A 12,092-nucleotide genomic window follows, 5' to 3' on the forward strand; every position below is an offset into this window, starting at 1 on the left:
AAGGGACTTTGCCAATGTGATTAAGTTAAAGATTGTGTGATGGGATTATTATCCTGAATTAACCCAGTGGGCCCAATGTAGTCACAAGGGTTCTTATAAGAGGAAGGCAGAAGGGTCAGTGTGGGGATGGGGCCAGGCAGGAAAGAGAGAGAGACTTGAAGATGCTACACTGCTGGTAGTGAGCATGGAGGAAGGAACTATGAGCCAAGGAATGCAGGCAGCCTCTAGAAGATACAAAAGGCAAGAAAATAGCTTCTCTCCTAGTGCATCCACTAGGAACCTAGCCTGCTAACACCTGGATTTTAGCCCAGTAAGTCTTCTGACCCTCAGAACTGTAAGATAACAAATTTATGTTGATATAAGCCCGTAAGTTTATAGTAATTTGTTACAGCAGCAATAGAAATTAATATAAAGCCATAAGATTGGATGACATCAGCTTATGGAGTGAGTGACAACTGATATACATGTTTAAAACATGGCAGAATATACCTAAAAAGTACAAATTTTGAAAATGTTTACTATTTTAAAAGTGTGTATAGTTCCTTTTCTAGAACTCTTCTCAGCAAGTGAATGTCTAGGTAACTTCTCCTTCAGAGGACACATATCTGTGAGACCATTCCATGCATGAATGTGATACAATTACAACATTGTCTTCTTTGCAACCTTAATTTCTATTTCCTGTGGATGTTTTATTTTTCACCCATGCTGTTTTAATGGCCAGTGTGTTCCAAAATGTGCTATTCCAGTTATTTGCCCTTTATCTATATTGCCATGTTCTCTTTTGTCCCACTGGTTACAGAAGCTACATGGACTAAATTCAATTCTCACTTCAAATCACTTTCTGCCCTGTTGGGGGTGCAGATGAGGCAAGGTTTGCTTACTGTGAAGTTTTAGCCTTGGATCTAATTGTTTTTCTTCACTTCATCTCCAAGATTTTGAATTGTTGTAAATCTTGATCACTAGGTCCACTTCTTGGTCTCTAGCTGTTTGGATACTTTTCTGGCTTTTGGAAAATTACACCTTGTTGTTTGTCACTATACTGCCTTAACTTCTTGGTTCTTAGTTGTTTACCTGTTTCTGAGCATATATTCTCATCTTTGATTTGTCTTCCTGGTTTTGAGACTTTTGCACATATCTTTTAGGTATCCACTGTTTTGTTCAGTCAGCACAACATGACCACAGATGGTTCTAAATTAAACAAGATTTAGAGTTTAGACAATATATGCTCAGGGATCCCAGTGGCAAAGCCAGGTTTGAATTGCAAATTGGTCTGATGGAAAAGTCCGTGTTCTTTGTTACTATGCTGCTTGGACTCTCTTACTCTCAGCCTTGTGACAGTTGACTTGCTTGTGACAACTTCTTTCCCTCAGGTAAACCAAGGAGGACTTCATGCTTCATGTGTCAGTCCCAACCCAACTTGTCACTGCTGCTCTTCTGACAAATGAACATGATTCTGCTGCTACCTGCCTCTATCTGTTTTTATGTTTTATGAGCTATTTACACATTTTAGCTAAAGACATTTAGAACATCTGAGTTTGCACTGATTATGTTTTTGACGATTGATTTACTAGTAAACCTTCAGTTCTTCCTCTAGCTAACATAGTTGGAAGGAAGGTTCTTTTATTATTGAAATAACCAAATTCCTTCAATCCATTGCTTGAAACTCCAAAATTTTACTTAACAAAAACGATGTCATTAAGAATGTCACAGTTTCAGAATGTTACCATTATGCCTAACAAACTTATTTCTGTAACTGCTCCACTCTTTTGTTATATCTTACTTAACTCCGTGTCGAAGACCTGGCTCTCCACTAAAGATAGAAACCCAAGAGGTGCAGAAGCCAATGAGTCAGCAATACAGTCTCCCTCCCATCCCAGGAGCTTAGTTGCAAGAGATGAAATGTGAAACTTCTATAATAAAAAAGTAGCATCAGAATTGTTATTTTTATTCAACGTTTACGTAACTTGAGTATTCTCATTCTCCAAATCTAGGCTGTTTCTTCTCGCGGTGGCAGGCCTCCAAGGAGAGCTTTCACACGTCAGGAGTTCTGGTGGGTCTGAATAATGTCTCTTGAGGTCGTTTCTGATTTCCTCAATGGGCCCCTATTGGCCTTGCTATGAATCCTGGGGAAAAGTAGGACTCTGTATGAAGCAGGTAAATGCTCAGAGCTCTTGGGAAGGGGCCAGCATTATTGATGATTATGTAGCAGGTTGAAAGTGATCTTTGGGCTGTTTCCCATGTCAGGAATACCTCAAACACAGCTGGTGTGGGAGGCTCTGCAGACCCCAGAAGCACCAGTCATGTTTTAGGGGGAGTAAACTCCTTTTCACACTACCTCTGCCGTAAGGACACACAAAGATGAATGGCCAGCCTGAATGACAGGACTGCTTCTCTCTGCAAGCTGCATACAGAACGCTTTGTGCTCATGACGATTGCAATACTTCCCTTCTGGCAGAGGGAAGCTGGCTTCTCTAGAGCAGCGGAAAGTAATGCTTGTTTCTGAGTTGGTTAGAGTTCAATCTCAATTATGTCTGGAAACAACACACACTCCTTTCCCCCTTCTGTATGACTGCAGTGTTAATTTTCAAGTGAACTTGTGCAAGTTACTTTAAAGTTGAAACAGCTACACAACACTGACATTTATTGGGCACTCCCTTTGGAGCCTTCCTGGCAGCATGGCCACAGAAGGTGTTGCCTCTACGCCAGAGGCTTGGAGGCTCACTCTTTCCAGTCTTCGTGTTCCACCCTAGAGCAAGGTTGGAAGAGATTATTTGAACAGGATCACATTCAATTCTGCCTCTCCTCCACCCACACAAAGCCTAATTTCAACTTTTCCCCAAGTGGTATGAAGCTGGAACCCCACACCAAGTCCAAGAAAGAAAAGAACAGATATTATAATTTAATTTGCTTGCCAGGTAAAAGTCATTTTTATTATGCAGATGGCTGGATTCTTGGATTTTCATAGGGTAGTATGCTCACCAGTATTAACGTAACTCAATTTTTTCTACCATTATTGTGTTTTAAAAGGCTTAGTATTTCAGCTGACCATGTTTCTGAATTCCTTTATGCCCCTCTAAAACCTACTTTATATAAACCTTGGTCTGGTGAAGAAATGCATGTCATTTGTTAAAAAGGCACACAGCACAACAGTCATGAGGTGCACCTGTTTTTAGTATCTGCACATACTCAGCCAGGGCGTGTCATCGAATCTGCCCCTGCAGCTGTTGTTTTGCCATTAAAAAATTACTACTGTGTTCATGTAGGTTTAAGCCTTGTGAACTCTGTAACTTGGACTTGTTAAAGGGAGGTTCTAAGACTCTGTCTGGACTGCTGATAATAGGTTAGATAAAGATCCAACACCAGCCCTCACACAATTACATTTACAGGAATGGGAGGAAATCTCTCAAACAGTATAGAGTCCAGAGGACAGCAGATGTGGACCATGCAAAATTAATGATTAACTGCATGCCAGTGTGTTTGTCAGGGAACAGTGCTGCTCTTTAAGGGCTTATATAGTCTATGAAAGAAATTAGCTCATGAGAGGGCTCATAAGGACAAAAGAAAAAAACTTAAGTAGAGGCTCGACAGATCCTGCTTTTCTCACAGGACAAAAAAATTAAACATAAAGCTCTCCTTTTAATAGTGTGACGTTCTGATTCTGAAGCTGGGGCAGACCATCCACTTGTTAAAACAAGATATGAACATTCTTGTTATTACTTAAGGGGGGAGGGGATAGTGTGCACTCAGAATGAACTCTAAGTGTACCAGAAAGAAAGGGGAAATTATTGAACAATTATCCTAGGCATTGAAGACTGTGAAACCAAAAATTATAGAAGTGACAGGAAAGCAGTAAATAAGACTTGATGTTCATAATTTGTTATCCCCTTTGATTATATGGGCTTTGAAATGCCCAGAAAGTCTAATCAAAATTCATAAGTAACACTGGAGGTAAGTTATGAGTTAAGTACTAGTAGGCTTGTAATTTATTAAAGATGTGTTGCAATGGACATAATCTTCTAAAATATCTAGTGAAAATGAATTTCATAATGATAATTTCTTCACAAGACCTAAATTCCCTTTTAAAAATCCCAATGATGGTTCAGCAGATTAAAGATAGTAGAAATCCAGGAATTGTAAGACAAATATAAATCCTGTAATGTTCATTTGGCTGAAGAACTGCTGGGATCCCAATTCCTTGCCTGCCCTGCAGCCCCTCCAGAATGCATTTACTTACTGCAGCCAGCACATCTTTGTAATGACAAGATTCAGTCCATAAGACTGGAATGATTGTTCACAGTCTGGTAGTTTATTTTTATTTATTTTTATTTTTTAGGGAGGAGTAAGTTCAGTAGAATTAGGAAGAGAGAGATTGGAATTAGTAGTAGGAGAATATTCTAAAAGGAACTAATAAAAGAGGAGGAAATGCTTTGATTTTTTGCCTTACATCCAGGTTCTTCTATCAAGTTTCTAAACTTGTTCTTCTAACAAGTTTAGATGCCATCCTCCTGCCCCCATCCTGATTCTCCCATCTAGAGATGCTGGCTTGTTTGCCGGTTCTCCACATGTGTTATCTTTATAATTACTATCTACCTCCTGAAATTAACAATTCCAACATGCATTACTATTTTTCTTTTTTGGATTTAATTTACTTTTGTCTTTATTACATTGTTGAAGTAGTACATTCTCTTACACTATTGATTTTTGTTTCTTTTAAAACGTATTTTAAGTTTCTTGGGGACTGAAAACAGTTCCTTGTGCATTCCCTGAGAGCTATCTGGCAGGAACTAGACATGATGAAATCAACGATTAAATAAAGCTGAAGAACATGTGTTTTATTACATTTAATTCCATTTACATTATTCTCCTTTCGATGTTAGATGGTATAGTCTGCTTTGTATAACAATAAAATGGCCACATTGTGGCTTCTGAGACTACTCCTCTTCCTATCAAATCTCCTTTCCTCTGACTCCCTGATTTTGGTCCTGAGATTGTTCCTGCCTCCCCAGGTTTCTTGCATTCCCTCACTACCCGGGCCAGTGTCAGAGGACATGGGATTGGACACTGCTTTTAAATATTATACATGCGGTCTCCTTTCTTTGTGTTTATAATTGATAGCTGTCTTTATATTATCTGAATGTGAAAAAAGATGCAGTATGGGTGATATGGTTTGGCTCTGTATCCCCACCCAAATCTCACCTTGAATTGTAATAATCCCCATGTGTCATGGAAGGACCCAGTGGGTGGTAATTGAATCATGGGGGTAGGTTTTTCCCATGCCGTTCTCGTGGTAGTGAATAAGTCTCACGAGATCTGATGGTTTTATATAAGGGATTTCCCCTACACACGCTCTCTTGCCTGCTGCCATATAAGACATAACTTTGCTCTTTATTTTTGATAGCACATCTGCCAAAATACCATAGTCATGAATGTAGGAGATGGCCAGTAGATGCCCTGAGGGGTTGGAAAACTAGAATTTCATATCTGGAAAAGTGATTTCTAGATTTTGGAACTTTATCATCTAGTAAATTTTTGAAAATTGGGGTATGGAGTTTAAAAGTATTTCATTTTTCTAGTAAGGATGTTAAGAAAATAAACAAAAATAACTGTTTCACATTGTTCTTTAATAATTTTTGATTAGAATTAAAATTCAATATATCTCACTTTCTGAAAAAAAGACACATTATCTTAATTTTTCTTATTTTTCTAAGGACTGGGAACTTCATGGACCACCACTCTTTCATGGTTTAGCATTAGGAACTTCTGGCCTAGAGCAAGCAGAAGAGAGTTAAACTCAAGTTCCCTTTTGTCCCTTTGCTGGCTGGGAGAGGGGGCCGTATTTTGTCTAGAGAGTCCTTGCCATGATCTCTTACTGAATAGGTGAAGAGAAAATCCTCAGGAGATACTTGGGAAGAGAAAGGGCTCAAACACAAGCAAGGAAAAATAGGAGAGCCTGTAAGAGAGCCCAAGGTATAGCTTTGAATATCTCACATTTCTAAATCTGTTGGGAAAAGCTGGGGAGACTCTTGGAGGATGAAGCACCAATTGTTGAGATAAGACTTTATCCCATCCAAGATATGTACAGTCAATTCTGCTACAGTGTGACATACATTTTTGCTGGATCAAATGGCAGTTCTATTCTCAGTTATTTGAGAAATATCCATATTATTTTCCATAGAGGTTGTATTTACATTCCCACCAACAGTGTATAAGCATACCCTTAGTTTTTCTGCATCCACATCAACATCTGTTGTTTTTTGACTTTTTAATCATAGTCATTCTGACTGGCGTAAGATGATATCTCGTGGTTTTAATTTGCAATTCTATCATGATTAGTGATGTTAAGCATTTTCTCAGATGTTTATTGGCCACTTGTATGTCTTCTTTTGAAAATTGTCTTTGCCCAATTTACTTATTTTATTTTATTATACATTCTTTGAGATGAAGTCTCACTGTCACTCAGAATGGAGTGCAATGGTATGGTCTTGACTCACTGCAACCTCCACCTCCTGGGTTCGAGCGATTCTCCTGCCTCAGCCTCCTGAGTAGCTGGGACCACAGGTGCATGCCACCACACCCAGCTAATTTTTGTATTTTTAGTAGAGATGGGATTTCACTATGTTGGCCAGGTTAGTCTTGAACTCCTGACCTCATGATCCACTGGCCTCGGCCTCCCAAAGTGCTGAGATTACAGGTGTGAGCCACTGCGCTGGCCTCTGCCCAATTTTTAATGAGTTTGTTTGGTTTTTATCTTATTGAGTTGCTTGAATTCCTTATAGATTCTGCATATTATGTCTTTTTTGGATGCATAAATTACAAATATTTTCTCTCATGGGAACTTAGGTTTACCATATCCTGCCTACTGTTGATGGGCATTTAGGTTGATTCTATGTCTTTGTTATAATGGGTAGTGCTGTATGTTGTCTGTTTATGATTTTGATTATTTATTCTGCTGTGCAGAAATTTTTAATTTTAATTCCTATTTGTCTATTTTTGTTTTTGTCAGATTTGCTTTTGGAGTCTTAGTCATAAATTATTTGCTTAGGCCAGTGTCCAGAAGAGTTTTTCCTACATTTTCTTCTAGGACATTTATAGTTTTGGGTCTTCATTCAAGTCTTTAATCCATCTTGAGTTAATTTTTGTATATGGTGAGAGGTAAGAGTCTAGTTTCATTCTTCTGCATGTGGCTAGCCAATTTTCCCCAGAAACATTTATTGAATAGAGTGTCCTTTCCCCATTTTAAATTTTTGTCAACCTTGTCAAAAATCAGTTGGTTGCAGGTTTTTTTGGCTTTATTTTTGTGTTATCTATTTTGTTCCATTGGCCTATGTGTCTATTTTTGTACCAGTACCATGCTGTTTTAGTTACTATGGCCTTGTAGTATAATTTGAAGTCAGGTAATATGATGCCTCCAGCTCTGTACTTTTTGCTTAGGATTGCTTTGGCTATTCAGGCTATTTTTTGTTTCCATGTGAACTTTAGGATTATTTTTTAAATTCTGTGAAAAATGTTTGTAGTTTGATAGGAATGGCATTGAATCTGTAGATTGCTTTGGGCAGTATGGCCATTTTAATAGTATTGATTCTTCTAACACTTGATCATGGGATGCTTTCCCATTTGTGTCATCTATGATTTTTTAAAAATCAGTGTTTCATGATTCTCTTTGTAGAGATCTTTTACTTTCTTGCTTAAATGCACTTCTAGTTTTTTTTGTGTGTGTGTGTGTGGCTATTGTACATGGGATTGTGTTCTTGATTTGGTTCTCAGTTTGAATGCTATTGGTGTACAGAAATACCATACATTTTTTTTCATCGGTTTTATATCCTGAAACTTTATTGAAGTCATTATCAGGTCCAGGAGTTTTTGGAGGAGTCTGTTGGGTTTCCCAGGCATAAGATCATGTTATCAGTGAACAAGAATAATTTGATTTCTCTTTTCCAATTTGGATGGCTTTCATTTCTTTCTCTTGCCTGATTACTCTGGCTAGGACATCCAGTACTATGGTGAAAGTGGACACATTTGTCTTTTTCCAGTTCTTAGGGGTAATGCTTTCAACTTTTCCCTGTTCATTATGATGTTGACTGTGTATCTGTCATAGGTGGCTCCTATTATTTTGAGATATGTTCTTTCAATGCCTAGTTTGTTAAGGATTTTTTTATCATAAAGGGATGTTAGATTTTATCAAATGACTTTTCTATATCTATTGAGATGATCATATGGTTTTTAAAACATTCTCTTTATGTGTGAATCACATTTATTTATTTTAGAATGTTGAACAATCCTTGTATCCCTGACATAAAACCCACTCAAGTGTCATAAACTATCTTTTTGATGTGCTTTTGGATTCAGTTTGCTACTATTTTGTTTGCTAGTATTTTTGCATCTACATTCTTCAGAAATAATGGCCTGTGAGTTTTCTTTTTGGTTGTGTCCTTGGCTGATTTTGGTATCAAGCTGATACTGATTTTGTAGAATGAGTTATAGAGAGATCCCTCCTCCTTGATTGTTTGCAATAGTTTCAGTAAGATTGGTAAGCTATTCTTTTTACATGTTCAGGTTTTTTATATAGGTAAATTGCCTGTTGTGGGAGTTTGGTGTACACATTAGTTAGCCAGGTAATAAGCATAGTACCTAATAGGTATTTCTTTTATCCTCTCCCTCCTCCTAACCTCCACCCTCATGTAAGCCCCAGTGTCTGCAGTTCCCTTATTTGTGTCCATGTGGTGTCATTGTTTAGCTCCCACTTGTAAGTTAGAACATAATAGTATTTGGTTTTAGTTCCTGCATTTGTTTGCTTAGGATGACAGTCTCCAGCTCCATCCATGTTGCTGCAAAGGACATGGTCCCATTGTTTTATGGTTTTATGATATTCCATGATGTAAATGTACCACATTTTCTTTATCCAGTCTACCATTGGTGGGTATTTAGATTGATTCCATGTCTTTTCTAATGTGAATAGTGCTGCAATAAACATATTCATGCATGTGCCTTTATGATAGAATACATTATATTCCTTTGGGAATATACCCAGTAATGGAATTGCTGGGTTGACTGGTAATTCTGTTTTAAGTTCTTTGAGAAATCACCACACTGCTTTCCACAATGGCTGAACTAATTTACACACCCGTCAGCATTATGTAAGTGTTCCCTTTTCTCTGCCACTTTGCCAGCATCTGTTATTGTTTGACTTTTTTCATAACAACCATTCTGACTGGTGGGAGATGACATCTCATTGTGGTTTTGATTTGCACTTCTGTAATGATTAGTGATGTTGAGCATTTTTTTCCATGTTTCGTGGCTGCATGTATGTTTTCTTTTGAAAAGTGTTCATGTCCTTTGCACACTTTTTAATGGAGTTGTTTGTTTTTTGCTTGTAAATTTAAGTTTTCTGTAGATTCTGGTATTAAACTTTTGTTGGATGCATGGTTTGCAAATATTTTCTCCCATTCTGTACGTTGTTTGTTTACTCTGTTAGTAGTTTGTTTTGCTGTTCAGAAGCTTTATAGTTTAATTAGGCCCCATTTGTCAATTTTTGTTTTGGTTACAATTGCTTTTGGCATCTTTCTCATGAAATCTTTTCCAAGCTTTATATCCAGAATGATATTTTATAGGTTTTTTTCTAGGGTTTTCAAAATAGTTTTGGATTTTATATTTAGGTCTTTAATCCATCTTGATTTGATTTCTGTATATGGTGTAAGGAAAGGGTCCAGTTTCAATCTTAGGGATAGCCAGTTATCTCAGTACCATTCATTGAATAAGGAGTTCTTTCCCTATTGCTTGTTTTTGTTGCCTTTGTCAAAGATCAGATGGTTTTAGGTGTGTGGCTTTGTTTCTGGGCTCTCTATTCTGTTCTATTGGTTTATGTGTCTGTTTGTTTTACTAATACCATGCTGTTTGGGTTTCTGTAGCCTTATAGAATAGTTTGAAGTTGAGTAACATGATGCTTCCAGCCTTGTTCTTTTTTCTTAAGCTTGCTTTGTTTATTTGGGCTCTTTTTTGGTTCATGTGAATTTAAAATTGCTATTTTTCTAATTCTGTGAAGAATGTCTTTGGTAGTTTGATAAAAATAGCATTGAATCAGTAAATTGCTTTGGGACTATGGCCATTTTAATGATATTGATTCTTCCCATTCATGAGGATGAAATGTTCTTCCATTTGTTTTTGTCATTTCTGATATCTTTGAGCAGTGTTTTATAATTCTTGTTGTAGAGATCTTTCACCTCCCTGGTTAGCTGTATTCCTAGGCATTTTATTCTTTTGTGGCAATTGTGAATGGGATTGTGTTCCTGATTTGGCTCTCAGCTTGGATGTTGTTCATGTATAGAAATGCTAGTGATTTTTGTACATTGATTTTGTATCCAGAAACTTTGCTGAAGGTGTTTATCAGATCAAGGAGCTTTTGGGCAGAGACTCTGGAGTTTTCTAGGTATAGAATCATGTCATCTGCAAACAGGGATAGCTTGACTTCCTCTCTTCCTATTTGTATGCCTTTTATTTCATTTTCTTGCCTGATTGCTTTGGCTAGAACTTCCAGTACTATGATGAATAGGAGTGGTGAGAGAGGGTATCATTGTTTTGTGGTGGCTTTAAAGGACAATGCTTCCAACTTTCACCATTCAGTATGATGTTGGCTGTGGGTTTATCATAGATGGCTCTTATTATTTTGAAGTATGTTTCTTCAAGGAGTAGTTTACTGAGGGTTTTTAACATGAAATGATGTTAATTTTATCAAAAGCCTTTTCTACATCTATTGAGGTGATCATGTGGTTTTTGTCTTTAGTTCTGTTTATGTGATGAGTCACATTGATTGATTTTTGTATGTTGAACCAACCTTGCATCCCATGAATGAAGCCTACTGGATCTAGGTGGAATAACTTTTTGATGTACTGCAGGATTTGGTTTGCTAGTATTTTGTTGAAATTTTTGCATCTGTGTTCATCAGGAATATTGGCCTGAAGTTCTCTTGTGTCTTTGCCAGGTTTTGGTATCAAGATGACACTGAACAAGATGACATTGAACAAGGTGGGAAGCAGTCCCTCCTTCCCAGTTTCTTGGAATAGTTCCAGTAGGATCAAAAACAGCTCTTCTCTGTACAGCTGATAGAATTTGGCTGTGAGTCTGGTCCTGGGCTTTTTGTGGTTGGTAGGCTTATTTTATTACTGATTCAATTTTGCAACTCATTGGTCTGCTCAGGGATTCAATTTCTGCCTGGTTCAGTATTGAGATATTATATGTGTCCAGAAATTTATCAGTTTATTATAGGTTTTCTAGTTTGTGCACATAAAAGTGTTCATCTTAGTTTCTTTATTATTTTATTTTATTTTATTTATTTATTTATTTTTTTGAGACTGAGTCTCACTCTGTCGCCCAGGCTGGAGTGCAGTGGCCAGATCTCAGCTCACTGCAAGCTCCGCCTCCCGGGTTTACACCATTCTCCTGCCTCAGCCTCCGGAGTAGCTGGGACTACAGGCGCCCGCCACCTCGCCCAGGCTAATTTTTTGTATTTTTTAGTAGAGAAGGAGTTTCACCGGGTTGGCCAGGATGGTCTCGATTTCCTGACCTCGTGATCCGCCCGTCTGGGCCTCCCAAGGTGCTGGGATTACAGGCTTGAGCCACCGCGCCCGGCCATCTTAGTTTCTGAGTGGTGGTTTTTTTTTTTTTTTTTTTTTTTTTTTTTCCAGTTTCTCTGGGGTCAATGGTAATGGCTCCTTTGCCATTTCTAATTGTGTGTATTTAGATTTTCTCTCTTTTTTTCTTCATTAGCCTATCTTTAAACTTTTTTTCAAAGAAACAACTGGATTCAGTGATCTTTTGTATTTTTTTGTGTCTCAATTTCCTTCAGTTCAGCTCTGATTTTGGATATTTCTTGTTTTTGCTGATTTTGTGGTTGGTTTGCTCTTGCTTCTTAGTTCCTCTCATTGTGATACTAGGTTTTTAATTTGAGATCTAACTTTTTGATGTGGGCATTTAGTACTATAAACTTCGCTCCTAACATGTCCTTAGCTGTGTCTCAGAGATTCTTGTATGTTGTGTCTTTGTTCTCATTAGTTTCAATGATCTTGATTTCTGCCTTAATTTCATTATTTACCTAAAAG

This window comes from Macaca thibetana, chromosome 17 (assembly GCF_024542745.1).
Source record: "Macaca thibetana thibetana isolate TM-01 chromosome 17, ASM2454274v1, whole genome shotgun sequence".
NCBI lineage: Eukaryota > Metazoa > Chordata > Mammalia > Primates > Cercopithecidae > Macaca > Macaca thibetana.